General features: G+C 39.4%; 1 protein-coding gene across 3 annotated transcripts in view; it reads right to left on the minus strand.

Moving 5' to 3' along the window:
- The window catches only part of LOC131223675 (protein FLX-like 1), a 51,522-nt gene that overhangs the window by 23,197 nt on the left and 12,959 nt on the right, over positions 1-15,366 (minus strand). The window lies entirely within an intron of this gene.

Here is a 15,366-nt window from a genome sequence, read left to right on the forward strand (position 1 = left end):
AACAAAGAGAAAAGGGGTATAGACTATAGAGAGAGAGAGAGATGGGCACGCCAAAGGGATAAAAAATGGCAAAGGAAGGAGACTTACAAAAGATGACGAATTGAATGTCTGTTTGAATCTTCAATTTACAAAAGAAGAAAAAATTGAGTACGAAAGAAACCCCTAGGAGAAGCCTTATTTTTGGTATTATGGGAAAAGGGACTCCTCTATATAGGAAGGAAGAAAGAGGCACTTGAAGGAGTGACATAGAACATAGGAGGTAATCTACCAACTTTACTAACTTTTTCTTTCTCTTTCTTGGTTTTTTTTTTTTCAAGTGCAACTTTCATATCACCCATTACAATATTACTTGAGGTCTTAAATGTACCAATATAAAAGCATATAATGAAAAATTTTCTGATTATTGTAAGCCAAAGAAGCATGGGGGTTTAGGCATAAGGTCTCTGCAAATTTCATAGCTTAGTGTTTTTGAGAAAATGGATATGGAAGTTTGGGGAAGAAAAGGTTTGTTTTTGGAGGAGCGTGGTTGCTATTATAGCTTGGGGGATAGAGAATGGTTCGCATTGCACTCAGCCCAGATGCATCAGCTTTTGGAAAGTTTCCATAGAAAATTAATCTAAGAAGGATATTCTGTTCAGCCCTGGTGATGGCGACAGTATCCGGTTTTGGGAGGATTTGTGGTGTGGAAGTAGGCCCTTTTGTTTGGCTTTTCCTCACCTTCAAAGAGAGTTCCCTGAGGGGGGCAATGTCAGTGTGTTTCCTTTGCTGGTGAGCAGGTGATTTTGTCTCCTTTTAGTAGTGTTTTTTTTAAGGTTCTTTAAAAAAAAAAAAAATGAACTCTATGACTTTGTAAGCCTTTTGGAAGTCCTTCATAATCGAAGTTTATTGGTTGGGAACTTGGGATCAGGGATAAATGGGAGTGGGATGCTGAAAGTTCAGGCAGTTACTCTGTCAAATCTTTCTATTTGCTATGATTGTCGGACCTCAGAATATGGAGAGATCAAATTTGTCACAATTTGAAGTATGTGGCTCCTCTGTGTGTTTTGGCTTTTGGTTGGCTGGTGGGAAAATATAAGGTGCTTACATTAGAACACTTAAGCAAGACGATTATTCCCAACAGATGCTTCTTATGCCGATAGGACAAGAATCTGTCAACCACCGTTCACACATTGCAGTTACATTCAAAAGATCTGGTGGGGCTTTTTAGATCTCTTTATTGTCATGTGGGTCACGCCGCGCTTGACTGTGAATATTTGGATTGAGGCATTATCTGTAATGGGAAGCAAAGGAAAATTCTGTAGCAGCTTTTTGAAGTATATCTAGGCTACTGATTGGTGATCCTTTAAGGCAAAGAATCAAAGATGTTGATTGGGCCACTTCTTTTGCCCTTGTAAATGATTCGGTGATTTAGTGTGAGGGTTCTAAGGGGGCGATTTCTGTTTCTTGAGGTACCAATGATTTCTCATCATCGGCTTCATGCTTTTACCTTTTATTTTTAGCTTATTAAATACATCATTACTAAAAAAGAACAGAGAATGACATAATTGCTCTTCACCTGAAGCAGGCACACCGTATGTAAAAGGAGTAAATATTAAAGCGAGTCTATATAAAACAACAGCTTCAACCCTTATTTACATTAACAAACAATAACATGTTTTCTTCCAGGCATATCAATAACACTCTGAATTGTGATTCTTTTCCAAACCTGTATTCTCAGTTTGCAAAAGTAGAAGAAGAAAGGCTTAATGAGGAAGAAAGGTGGTTTGCTATGTTATAGCAGTTTAATAGATCATAAACACCTAACTGCTGGGATGGAGGGATCAGGCTAAGGTGACTAAAAGACAATAGACCTAAAAGTCCAAAGGCAACTCTTGGCCAAGCACAAGGTGAACGATGTCTTATTATTCTAGAATAGATGTGGTTTAGGAAAGGCTATGGAGCAACTAGTAATAGGATTTGCTTCCTCCACTCCTCTTAGAAGATCCAATATTAGCTTGATCATCTCCCCTTCTATTTCTGGTAATAACTCCATTGACCAGAAGAATTCTCAGAACAGCTAAGTTGTATTTCTCTTGAACTTCGCTAGGTGGTAAATCAGCTTTGAAAGCATCACCTCTTTAAGAAAATATCACAAGTCCATGCATAAACTTGGTGTTTAGTTCAAATAATGTTGATCATTTTTGTCATCGATGCTACTTGAGAAAAACAGAGGCATTATGACAGGCTCTAATTTGTTCCCTTCTTACAAAAGAAGATAACAAAAACCCCAAAAACTCTTTAAGATGTCAAAACATGGAGTCCTATCAAGTAAAGGTGTCGCCACACTCGTTGATGGAGGTTTCGAATCATCTGCTGGGAAGAGTGCCTTGAAGAAACTTTTAGAGGAGAGATCATCCTCATTCAAAGAGCAGACATGCTCATTAGGAGTATGAAGGAGATAAATGACAGGATCTAATTTGTTCCTTTATTACAAAGGAAGATAGGCAAGAACAAAAACCCCAAAAACTCTTTAAGATGTCAAAACATGGAGTCCTATCAAGTAAAGGTGTCACCACACTCGTTGAAGGAGGTTTCGAATCATCAGCTGGGAAGAGTGCCTTGAAGAAACTTTTAGAGGAGAGACATCCTCATTCAAAGAGCGGACATGCTCATTAGGCTTATTAAAGAGTCCCATGGCAGATGCAACCCTCAAATTATCTGCCTCCAGGAAACTAAGGTGCAGAAGTTCGACGATCGACTGATGGGCACTCTCTGGAAGGCTAAGGACGTTAGATGGATGACTCTTGATGCAGTTGGCAGTGTGGGCCGAATTCTCTTAGCGTGGAAATCTTCTCTATGGGTGCTTCAGAACAGCTGGATTGGGACTTTCTCAGTTTCGGTGATTCTGCAGGAGATTTCTTCTAGTTATTCCATATTTGCTCTGTTTACGGTCCAACCAATGATGCTCTCAGGAAAGATTTATGGAATGAGTTGAGCACTGTTAGACAATATTTTGCTGGCCCTTGTTGTTTTGTTGGGGACTTCAATGTGATCAGAATCGCAGAAGAAAAATCTAATATTACTAGGACCAACGCAGTGATGCGAGCATTTTCTTCTTGGATCGACAATCATGATCTCATGGATCTTCCTCTGCTTGGGTCAAGATACAATTGGACTAATGGGAGGTTGGATCCAATCCTTGCTAGATTGGATAGATTTTTACTATCTCCTGATTGGCTGGATATCTTCCCCTCTACTTCTCAGTCCATTCTTCCAAGAACTACCTCTAACCATTGGCCCCTGATTCTTTCAGCTGAGGAATTAAATTGGGGTGCGAAGCCTTTCCGGTTTGATATCTCTTGGTTTAAAATTTCAGGTTTCCATAAGATGATTTCTGATTGGTGGGTGGATTTACAAGTTAAAGGTTTTGCAGGATATAGACTATGTTCCGAACTTAGGCTGTTGAAAGATAAGTTACAGCAGTGGCAGCATTTGATTATGCGTAACAGGGAAGCGGACATGGAATCCACTCTCGCTGAGCTGCAATTGCTGGATGCGCGGGCTGAAGACAGTTCAATGTCATCTGATATGTTGGCCAGGAGAATTCAGCTCATCCAAGTTCTCTCTGACAGTGTTCTTCAAAATGAGATCTCTTGGAGGCAAAAATCTCGTGCGAGATGGATAAAAGAAGGGGACAAGAATACAAAATATTTTCACTCCATAGCCAGTATGCATGCAAGAGCAAACAAGATCAGCAGTATTATAGTTAATGGTACTCATATTGAAGATAAGGATCAATATGCAGATGGGGCCGTTTCTTACTTCAGCTGTCTATTACAAGATAAAGACTGGGACAGACCTCGGCTGGATCATCTTCAGCTAGATAGTATTTCTTCAGAAGATGTTTCTTTTCTTGAAGCTCCTTTCTCTGTGGAAGAAGTTAAGAAGGCAGTTGGTTCTTTACGTGGGGACAAGGCTCCGAGGCCAGACGGGTACCCTATTATGTTTTTCCAAAATTTTCGGGAGACGATTCAAGTCGACGTTATGGACTTATTCAAGGAATTTCATGATAGAGGGAGATTATTAAAAGGTTTGGGGGCATCCTTTATAGCCTTAATCCCTAAATTCTCGGGAGCAGCGGCCTTCGGCAATTTCAGACCTATTAGTTTACTGGGGGGTTCTTACAAAATTCTGGCGAAAGTAATGGCTTCCCGTTTGAGGAAGGTTATGGGTTCCATCATTTCCTCTAATCAATGTGCATTTATTCCGGGTAGACAGATCATTGATTATGCCCTTATTGCAAATGAATGTCTCAATTCTAGCCATAAATCCGGGTTGAAAAGTATTTTCTGCAGTTTGGACATTGAAAAGGCCTACGATCATATAGACTGGGCCTTCTTGCAATATATGTTGAAGCGGATGGGTTTCGGCGATAAATGGAGAGGGTGGATAGGCGAATGTATCGGCTCAGCTCATTTCTCTATTATCCTCAATGGATCCCCGAAAGGTTTTTTTTAAAAGTTCGAGAGGCTTAAGGCAAGGTGACCCTCTGTCCCCCTTTCCTCTTTCTCATCGTAGGCGAGGCTCTTTCCAGGACGTTACACAAAGGTCAAGATGCAGGTATCCTACAAGGAATAAGTGTGAAAGGTATGTCCTCCCCTATCTCGCACATGCAGTATGCGGATGACATTTTGATTTTCTCTAAAGCAAATCGGGCGAAAGTTGACAACTTGCGCACAACGATTCATTGTTTTGAAGTCGTATCTGGCTTAAGAGTGAACATATCTAAGGCCAAGTTGTTCGGGGTCAACATGGAGAAAGAGTAGGTCTGCAAGTATGCGGTTCTATTTGGTTGTTCCCCGGATTTCTTCCCGACTACATATGTGGGTCTCCCTTTGTGCATGGGTCTGCCCCCTAAGTCTCTTTGGGCAAAAGTCATTCACAGGTTCCAGAATTATCTTGCCAGATGGAAATGTTGCTATTTATCTCTTGGATGTCGTTTAACCCTTATCAAGGCTACCCTCTCCAATTTACCTTTATATTTTATGTCCTTATATAGATGTCCGTACTCAGTTTTGGCCTCCTTAGACAAGCTTAGATGTGATTTTTTATGGCATGGGAAAGAGGATAAGAAGAGATTTCATCTTGTTGAATGGTATCAGGTTTGTAAGCATTTTAAAGGAGGAGGAGCGGGTATAAAAGACTTAAAGATGATGAACCGAGCTCTCCTTGGTAAGTGGACTTGGAGGTTTGGGACGGAAGACGATTGCCTTTGGAACAAGATCATTAAAAGCAAGTATGGCACTTCGGTGGGTGGATGGTGGACAAAAGACTCTTCCTCATACAGGGCCTTGGCCATTTGGAAGGGAATTCTTCATATGAAAAAAGATATGATAAAGGGTGTTGGGTTTGAGATGGGTAAAGGAGATAGAATTCGTTTTTGGAAAGATATTTGGCCAGGAGAAATGCCTCTCAAAGACAGGTTCCCGAACATGTTTTGCTTGGCGTTAAACCAAAACATCTCTGTAGCTGATTGCCACTCAGTTATGAATGGGAAGACAACTTGGAATTTGCTGTACAGAAGAAACGTCCAAGACTGCGAGGTTGCTGATTTCGTGCATCTGCTTGGCTATATTTATAAAACTGATCCTAATTGTTTGAGCGAAGATAGAATCATATGGAGATTGGAAAAGTCTTCCATATTTTCAGTTAAGTCTTTATACAATTTGATTCATTCCAGTTCTAGTATTTCAGAAGATCATCTTTATCATCATGTTTGGAAATATTCAGCCCCTCCAAAGGTTGTGGCTTTTGGGTGGCTGGTCGGAAAAAAGAAAATCCTGATGACAGATAATCTGAGGAAAAGAGGGATGGTCTTAACAAATATCTGCTTATGTTGTATGGGGGATGAAGAATCGGTTGATCATCTTCTCGTTCATTGTCCTTATATTGCTAGTATTTGGGCAGATTTTGTCTCTTGCTTCAGAGTTAATTGGTGTATTTTGGAATCGGTGGACCTTCTTCTCAAAGCTTGGCATGGGATCAGAATAGGAAAGAAAAAGACTCAAGTTTGGAGAATGGCGATCCTTGCAATATGGTGGTCGGTGTGGGAAGAAAGAAATGACAGATGCTTTAGAGGTGTTTCTAATCCGGCAGTTTTTGTTGCTTCTAAAGCAAAGCGTTTGTTGTTAGAATGGGCTGTTCAAGTAGATGTTTTAAAGGATTTTGATTTTCTTTTTCTTGGAGTTTAGTTTGTTTCCGCCTTCTCAGCGGAAAGCTGCTCCAGCTTTTGTTCTTTTCTGTTCTTCTCCTTTTAATATATAATCGTTATCTTTCAAAAAAAAAAAAGCGCCACCATTTCCACTTCATAGTCCCAAATATTACTCTAGAACTTCACAACACCACCACCCTCAAGTACGCTATTTCATATGGGAGTGGCAGTAGGTTGGGTTGGCTCATGGGTCAACTGGCCTACCTACTGTTGAGACGGGCTTAAACCAAGCTAAACGGGTAGTGGGTTGGGATCGGGCAAGAAAATGTGACCCATTTAAGTAAATAAGTCAAGCTTGGGTTGAACCCTACATGACCCGACCATCCGTGCATATAGATTATCCAGTTCAGCTAGATGACCCGACCCGTCCATATAGGTTATCCGGTTCAGCCAAATGACCCTACCCAACCTAGAACTTGAAACAAACTGATGGAATATAAGTATTGCACATAGATATCATTTATGTAGTGTGTATGCAACCACTAACCGGGGGCAAACCTATTGCCCCATATTTCCATATAAACATGGGTTGGTAGGTCGGTCGGGTGGTTGAATCCAACCTAATTATAGTTAAATGGGTTGGGTCACATTAAGCTTGGGCTTAAAGAATTTTAAGCAGGTTGGGAAGGGCCCAAGGAAATGGGTCGTCAGTCAAGTTCAGGCCAGAATTCTTGGTTGTTTCGTAAACAGGTCAGGTTTAGGTTGACCACGACCAGTGTTTAAATTATCGGCGACAATATCGAATTGTCGCCGATAATATCGGTATCGCTGGCTCAACGATACCAAAAAACCATTTATTTGAATCGCTGCCAGATATCGTCGATAATGTCGCCGATATTTTCAAAGGGTGGGAACTGTAGCCAACAAGAGATGTTTTCGGCGATAAAATCGTCAAAATCAAAAACAAAAAACGCAAGAAAATACCTGTTTTTCGCCAGGATCTGGTTGAAAACACGAATTTCAAGAGCTTCACGGCTACTGAGTGCGGATCGGCAACTTTCCGATAAGATTCAACCCAAAAAAATCGGCTTTTCCGTTGAAAAATCCTCCGGCAGCTTCTCAAGAAAAAATCGGCTTGCGGGCTATGAAAATCTCGAGATTTTATTGGAAAATAAAGGTTTTTATTATTATTTTGGGATGAGGGAGAGGGATTTTCGGGTTGAAAATCCAGAGATTTTGGTGGGAAGGAGAGGATTTTCGGGTTTTTACGGAAATTGGGGACGAGATTTCATTTTAAACGGGGGTTTGGGTTTTGACGGTGCAGGTCGGTGCTCTGTGGGCCCCACCATGATGCATTTGTTGTATCCATTCTGTCCATTAATTTTTAAATATAATTTTAGAGCTTGATACAAAAAAATAGGTAGATCTAAAACTCAGGTAGACCACACCACGGGAAAACAGTAGTCATTAAATGTCCACCATTTAAAACATCCTGGGGCCCACTGTAATGTTTATTTGATATCCAAGCTGTTGATTAGGTCTTAAATACCTGGGAGAAGGGAAAAAAGAAATATCAGCTTGATCCAAAACTTTCGTAGCCCGCAAGAAGTTTTTAATGGTAGACCGTAAACGTTCAATCAACATTGTGTGGTCCACTTGAGATTTTGATCCATCTCATTTTTGGATTGTTATCATAAAATGATCTATAAAAATGGACCGATGGAATGGATTAAACATATGCATCATGGTGGGACCACAGAGCATGGACCAATGGCAAGGCTTTAAATCAGACTGCGTACTGAGCTACTCAGTATGCTTTTATAGCAGTGAGTCAACTCATTTGGGCCCACTGTTAATGTATGTGATTTATCCACACCTTCTATCCATTTTTTCTGCTAATTTTAGTGGTTGATCCCAAAATTTAAGTAAATCCAAAGCTCAAATGGACCATACCATGGGAATTAGTGTGGAATAATGATTTCCACCGTTGAAACCTTATTAGGGCCCATGATTATGTTTATTTGTTATCCAACCTGTTCATAAGGTTGAACGGACCTCGATGAAGCGAAAACATGAATATCAGTTTGAGGAAAAGCTTTCGTGGCCTCCACGAATTTTTTAATGGTAAAGGTTCAATCACATTGTTTCCTGTGATGTGATCCACTTGAGCGTTTTATATTCTTTCGTTTTGTGGTAAAGCCATAAAATTATGTATTAAAATGGATGAACAGAGTGGATAAAATAAATAAATATTGGTGGACCCCATAGTGTTTACTCAGTACACTAAGGGTACTGAATAACTCAGTAAGCAATCCGCTTCCTACCGGAACCGGATTGGCTGGTGTACCTCACACCAGCTATATATCTGGTGTATTGATGTCAACAAGTTCTGTGGATCTGATCATGAGGTATGTGTTATATCCAAACCGTCCATCCATTTGGTGTGATCGTCTTAAGGCTTGAGACGAAAAATAAGATAGATCTAACAATCAAGTAGACCACACTGGAAAAAAAAAAAAAAAGCAGTGGGAGATTAAACATCTACCATTGAAACCCTTTTTGGGGTCACAGCAGTTTTAGATCAATATGAAATTTGTTTTTCCTCTTCATTCTGGCCTTTGTGATCTTATGGACAGATTGGATGGAAAATAAACGTTATGGCAGGCCCTATGAATTGTTTAACGGTGAAAATCAATATCTCTGCTGCTATTTGTGGTGTGGTCCAGATGATCTTTGGATATGATTTGTTTTTTGGATAATGCTCTAAAATGATCTATAAAAATAGATGAACGATATAGATATAATAAATACATCACTATAGGCCCATGTAACTTTGATCTACTTTGAACCGTCCGTACAAGAGGAGTGTCAGTGCTCGTCTTCGCACAACACGTACCTATAGCAGCTATATAGCTGGTGCGTGGTACACCAGCCAATCCGCTTCCGCTTTGTGCACCTCCGTACAACCATGATGCATGTGTTGTATCCATACCATCCATCCATTTGGAGAGATCGTTTTATGACATGAGAAAAATAATGAGACAGATATAAAGCTTAAGTGGACCCCACCATAGAAAACAATGGAGACAGTGACATCCACCGTTCAAAACTTCTTAGGGGTCACAGAAGTTTCCAATCAAGCTTATATTTTTGCTTTCACTTCATCTATCTCTATGTTAACTTGTGAATAGGCTGGATCTAAAAAATACATCATGGTGAGCCCTATAAATGTTTCAACTGAATAGGCTGGATCTAAAAAATACATCATGGTGGGCCCTATAAATGTTTCAACGATGGGTTGACTAATCCCACGGTTTTCTGTGGTGGGTCCACTTGAACTTTAGATTTACCTCATTATTCTTGTAAGTTTGCATGTGTATTATATAAACTCATTTTGATTACTATTTGAGTGATTTCTTACGACAACGCATGCCTTTTGGCCCCCATTAAATGGAAACTTATTATTTAATGCATTTTTTTTTACAAATTTTTCATCCCTGAATATGTAAATATGTGTATTTAGGCATGTCCTGAAGTTTCACTGAAAAATTCCACCATTTTCTCCATGTTTCCCCCTTTTTCCCTGCATTTTCGGTTATTGGCGATAACGATATTATATCTTTATCTCCGGCCAGCGAAACTTATAGCGATACCGATAACTCGAACACTGACCATAACTAACCCAAACCCAACCCATGGCCACCCCTAAATTTTCATAGGTATCTTTAATAAGGACTCATTTGGATGGTTGAAAATTGTTTGTGAAGAAGTTTCATTTCACTGAAGAACCTTTTTGATGAAATGCATGGAAATGGAAATGGAAAAGAATGTTTAGAAACACTTCCATTTCTATTTGAAAAGTAACACATCCATAACATAACATGACACCATTTTAATTTTAAATGGTAGGAAGACAAAAAAATAATAATTCCATTTTAAACACTTGGCACATAAGCACATGTGGGACTTTTAAAGCTGTATGATGACGTACGAGCAATATGTGGAACATATGAGGCGCTTGAACCAAAATGGTGGCACATGTGGGATGACTGATGCTTTATAGTGGCACATGAGGTATAGTGGCACATTAGCACATGGGACATAGGGTGCTTGAAGATGAACAATGATGGATGCATGTGGCACATGTGAGAGGCTTGAAGTTGTACGGTGGAGTGCTTGAAGATGGATGGTGGCTCATGTGGAGCACTCAAAGATGGATAACGTAACATTGGCAAATGTGGGAGCCTGAAGCAGGATGGGGGCACATGTGGACCATTGAAGATGGATGATCATACATGCAGCACATGGAGACCTCTAAAAAAAAGTGGCACATGGGACAAATTCACATCTAAGGAGCTCATCGCATTTCTCAATATGGAAATGTATTATGTTTTAAGTGAAAATGTAAATACTGATTTTTCATTGGAATGGAAATGAGATATAAATCCATTTTCACGAAAATGGAACGTAATCGGACCGTTACGGGCCATTTTTTTCGTAACTCCCGCTACAACTTACAACCATGTAAGGCGTAACGGTTCCCAGCATTACCATTACTTAATACATAGCCGTTTTTTAATACCTAGATGACTTCACTCAAAAACCTCTTATGGGTTACCATCTTTGGAAGTAAACTCAAGGTTACTTTTATAAGATGTGTGTGATGCTTTTTTTTTACAGATAAAAGGATGTAAAAACCTCAAGGAAGAAATCCAATAGAGCTTATTGGCTCACACCCTCTCCAACATTATTACCAAGGTAAAGATGGTCATAATAGCCACTGCAATTACCATGAAGATACGGGTTGAAACGATCATTACAACCTATGTAACACCTATTACAACCAATTTATAAAAATATAAAAAATAAAATAAAAAGTATTGGACTCTAACGCCCATTACGGCAATTTTTTCTGTAACAGATCCCACTATTACCATTGCGTAATACATAACCGTTTTTTAATACCTTTATGACTTCACTCAAAAACCTCTTGCGGGTTACCATCTTTGGAAGTAAACTCAAGGCTACTTTTATAAGATGTGTGATTCTTTTTTTTTACTGATAAAAGGCATGTTTGCTTTACCAGTTACTACACTAATGTAAAGGAAAAGTGCAATGATTACAAATTACCTTACCTATCTCCTAACAACATCTACATTTGACCAGCTAGTCCCGCAGTTGTTTATCGGTGGTAAATTCGTAATAATAGCATTTTTGCATTACTTTAATGTCAAATCATCACTAACATACATTGATGTCGCTGCTTGGATTCAAGATTTTCATAGTAATTACATGAAAAAATGCAATGATTACAAATTCCTATACTTGTCTCTTGAATACATCTGCATTTGACCAATAATTCTCATGTTTCCTTTGGCAGTGGTAAAATCGTAATAATGACACATTTCCCTTACATTACCAAGGAAACCGGCGTGGTTTTGAATGTCGGTATCAGTGTTTCAAATAGCGCCCGTAGTGTACGCTACGTAGCGTAGCGTGGCCGTAGCGCTACGTAGCGTCCCAAATAGCGTAAATCCCCTGTAGCATACGCTACGGGGGTCGTAGCGTCCGTAACGTAAGCTACAATGTATTTTTTTACTGTTTTATTTTTTTATTCTTTTTTTCACGTTTTCTTTGTTTCTAATGTTGAGGAATGTGACACTTGCATTGTACTTGATACTTTTAACCCATGGGATTTTTATTTCTTTTCATAATTGTGACTTGTGGTTTCAATTAGACATTATTAATTAAAGTGGTTAGCTTAGAAAGTTGTTGATGTGATAATTATTTAATTTGGCTTATATATGTGGATTGGCTTTTGATAAATGATAACTAATAACTTTTTTGAACATGCTTATAATTTATAAAATGAATCATCTTTTAGGCATTTTTATATTTTTTTCTTTTTTTCAACTATTGTCCTATTTTTAAATTAAAAAATAGAAGTATCGTGTAGCTTACGCTACACGCTACGTATTTACGCTACACGTTACAGAGGTCTGAGCGCTACGCATCACACTACCGCTATTTAAAACACGGGTTGGTATCAGTCGGCATATCGGCCCAACAAAAAAAATGATACAATACAGCGCCGCGTATCAGTTTCGGGGTTGTATCGGCCCGGAATTTTTTTTAAGCCAAAGAAGTAAGGAAAATATCAGAAAAATATGAGAATAATTAGATATTAAAAAATCAATCCTTTTTGTTTTTTGTATTTTGGACATGCATATGATGGTGTATTAAACGATTGTTGATGAGAATGTTATCTGTCGGTTTGACTTGTTGAAGGTAAACTAAATGGGCCCTAATTGAACACAAATCAAGCATGATTTGGTGAACTAGGGCACATTTGATGCAGGACATGAAATTCAAATATGATGTGCAAGATGGTCAGGCTTAAGATCACGTTAGTTCAGAAACAGTTACACAAAATTCCATATCCCACACAAAAGTTCAAACATTCAATCAAGCGGAATCTATGCAGGTCCAGGCCTACACATGTTAGGGCTGGATCAATAAAAATTATGGACCAAACGATACTCAAAGGGAAGTAAATTCATCCACACATGCACAAAAATGTCCCTAATCCAAGGGATTCACAGGTTTCAGTTCAGAGAACCCTAGGATTAGAAAATTGGAGCAAATCAATTGAAAATAATGCAATATATGGTTAGGGTTATGGAAAGTACAAGAGGGATGAAAGAGGGGGAAAACTGGACCTAGCGACAGTCCACGCATGTGGACTGCGGGCCAAACCCGAAGCACGTTCGTAGGGGCCTAGCCACACGTGCAAGGGGGCCCCGAACCCGGAAACTGACTCCTTGAGTCTGGTCGGCCAAGGGTGGGCTCCAAAACCTCCAATTTTTAGACCGATCCGATATACAGTCTGTGCGTAGTGCTCTGCCAAAGTTTTAGCCCTCCTGCAGGGCCAGGGCCAGGTTCAGAAATTTTGCTGCAGAAAGAAAAATTGCTACAATAGAGAACGGATTTGAAGCATAGATGATTGTAGGGGAAGAGAAGTGTGGATGGTAGAAGATGGGGGTGGATCGGGATAGGTGTGGCTTCGCACCACGGTAGTCAGCCCTTCGAGGAAGGGAGGGTTTCACACCCAATTGGATTTCCACAACTTAGAAACTCAGAGTAGAAAAAGCACAGGAATTTTTATTAATCTTCAATGAATAAAAAAGACTACAAGGGGTGCCTATTTATAATAAAACTCTATACCCCAAAACTCGCGCCATGTGCGCAACCTATTACTTGGCGACGAAGTAATAAAAAATAACAACTAATCAAAGCAATCTAAACCGTCCATGATACTGCTAATAACAATAATAGCAAAACCCAAAGTACTAAATTAATTGGAATAATGGGCCACAATCATGAGAACCCATGGTGGGATTCACATGACTATCAGGTCTACTCCAACAAACCAAAACGCAGCCCTCTAACTAGGAAGCCCTCCCTGGACGTCGCCATCGATCCAAATCAATAGTGAGGCCATCCTCCTCCTTGCATACGTGCATATGTGGGGGGGAGGGGGGGGCATGTGCGCGAAATGTCCCCATCAACATTACATTGAAATACAATAAAAAGAAAATGAAAATATCAAAAAGAAAGTGAAGGTTTACCTTTCTTTCATTTTCCCATAATGGTCCGCTTCGCTTTAATTTGTCGAATTCCATTCAAATCATTTGTTTTGATCCCAAAATAAGTCTAAATCTAGCCTAAATTGAGTTTTTTTAAAGCTTCTTCCATGGTTTAAATGAAACATGGTTTAAATGAAAAGAGAGAGAGAGAGAGAGAGAGAGAGACATGAGTAAAATTTTGTAAAAAAAAAAAAATCAAAATTGGGCTTTTATGGGCGTATCGGCCACGTATCGGTGCCAATATGCCTCGTATCAGTCGATACAGGCCAATACAGGCCGGATATGGATCAATTTTTCCGTATCAGGTCAATACAAGCCCGTATCGTGTATCGTCTCGTGCCGATACAGATACAATATGGCCGTATCGGCCAATACGATATCGACATTCATATCTATGGAAATCGGCGAAACAAACAAGCGAAAATCATTCGGCACTCACCTCATCATGTTGATCTCCATCTTTCCAAGGGTGTTTCAAAAGATAATATTCCATACCACTGCACCCTCAATAACTTCAAAGAAGTCCCTAATGAGGACCCCTTTTCAACGAAAAGAGTAAGAAACAAAAAGGAAACCTCCAAGACGATGGCTCAATTCCAAACACAAATCTCCTTGAAATAAAATTTTATTCCAAATCAAAACCGAGAAATAATACCATTCACCTAATCCTTTTTCTCTTTGAAAAGCAAACCATTCACCTAATCCTTGCTTTCCAAGTCGCTATGTTCTCCCCTTGTAGAAGTATCAAACTTATTTATCACTTGCAAAAGTACCGAACTTACCACTCGCTTTCCAAATCCTCTTCTTCTTTTTTTCTTTTTTCCTTTTTTCTCCTTTTTTTATCAGCACTCTTTCCAAATCCTCTAGAGATTGTCTTGAGAAACTAGCATCCTTCTAAAGATGTGCATTTGCTTCAAATGATGTTCACCCACAAGGAGGTTGGCTCCACCCCAACTCTCCACCAGCACTCGCTAAGAAGTTCCCATTTCTATTCCTTTAATATGCCAATCCCAATCCCTCTTCCTTCTTCAAATTTCTTCTCCTCTTTCCAATTCATAAGATGATATTTATGCTTTGTTCCCCTCCCTCCCCAAAGGAAATTCCTTTAAATTCTTGCCTAATTATAACTCAATGGTGATTCCTACTAATACACCATTCGATGACCATTGAAAAGAGTGACACCCAAATGAAGCCTTGGACAATTAACATCTATGAGAAAATACATTTGTCCTAAGACATAACAGAAAATAATAAATCATAATCGCTCATCTTCTTGTATTTTAAATCACCAAGTCTTCTACATTGGAGCTTCCATAACTTGGAGAAAATGAGGATAGAATGACAACACCACGTTTAGAACACAATAGGAAGTTACTAAAGTGGGAGGTAATGCAATCTTCTCAGAGGACCACAAATGAGGTCTGTAAATAAACGAGTGAATGTCACAAATAGAATGCTTATCTTGAAAATCCATCCCGCTAAGCATCATCATCATAGCCTTGTCCCAGCTATTGCGGGTCAACCTTACGA

This window comes from Magnolia sinica, chromosome 13, assembly GCF_029962835.1.
Source record: "Magnolia sinica isolate HGM2019 chromosome 13, MsV1, whole genome shotgun sequence".
NCBI lineage: Eukaryota > Viridiplantae > Streptophyta > Magnoliopsida > Magnoliales > Magnoliaceae > Magnolia > Magnolia sinica.